This window comes from Oryctolagus cuniculus, chromosome 5 (assembly GCF_964237555.1).
Source record: "Oryctolagus cuniculus chromosome 5, mOryCun1.1, whole genome shotgun sequence".
Classification (NCBI taxonomy): Eukaryota; Metazoa; Chordata; class Mammalia; order Lagomorpha; family Leporidae; genus Oryctolagus; species Oryctolagus cuniculus.
Window position 1 is genome coordinate 135,941,009 of NC_091436.1, and position 1,043 is coordinate 135,942,051.

A 1,043-nucleotide genomic window follows, 5' to 3' on the forward strand; every position below is an offset into this window, starting at 1 on the left:
GTGTGTCGGTGCCTGTGTTTATTTCTGTCTCCCCCGAGCCCATGAGGAATGGAAGGCTCGATCCCTACTCCCCCAGGGCCCTGTCCAGCTGGACTGCCAGGGTGGAGATGAACAAAACACAGACAGATGCCCCTGACGTCCTATGGGGGCGCAGAGGCCCCGGCCCAGGACTTTGTCAAGGGGCTGGGCCGGGACGGGGGATTGTTCTGGGTGTGCCTCTCCTCCCTAACGCCCTCCCCACTCGGATCTTCAGGGACTTCACAGCCCAGCCTAAACTCTGCAAATGAGGAGACTGAGGCCGGCTCCCCAGACACGGTCCGCTACAGCCGCACCTGCTCTGTGGGCACCGCTTCCTCCCTCGGCGAGCTCCCGATGTCCTGCCTGACCTGCCAGCCCTGCATACCTGCCCGTGTAGCCCCTCCCTGGGTTTGCAACGGTCATTGGTGCACAAGCACTTAACCAGAATCTTGTTCATTGCCCTTTTCACCTAAGCCTAAGGGGAAAAACTCTGAGGGGCTTACTAAGAGAAAGATCTACAACGGAGATGCCTGGTCCCACTCTGGGCTGTCCCCACCCCCGTTGTCCCTGCTGCCCTTCCTGGGCCTCACACAGCAGCTCCGGGTCCGGTGTCCGGGTCAGCCCCTCTGTCCAGGGCTGGCCTCCCGCCCCTCCCGGGGCTTCCTGGACACACCCAGCGCTGCCGGGCTCCCGCCTGCGCCCGCAGTAGATGGATTCCTTCCAAGGCTCCTCCCCGCCGGCGTGCCCTTCCCCGCTGACGCAGGGCTGAGCACCCGTGGGTCTACAGCTCCGGGGCCTGGCCCAGGGGGCGGGGCCGCCAGAGGTGGTGCCCAAACGCTTCGTATCTCTTCTTTCTCCCCCACCGCCTGGATCCTTCCACGGGACCCAGGCCGACCTCCTGAGGGCGTCTGGAAACCCAGCCTCGCCTCCAGGGGTGGGCAGGAAGACCCCTGGCAGGGGCCGGCGCCGCGGGCGGCCCTCCGCCTCTGCTGCCCCCTGGTGCGGGCGCCCACACCTCGCCCTCG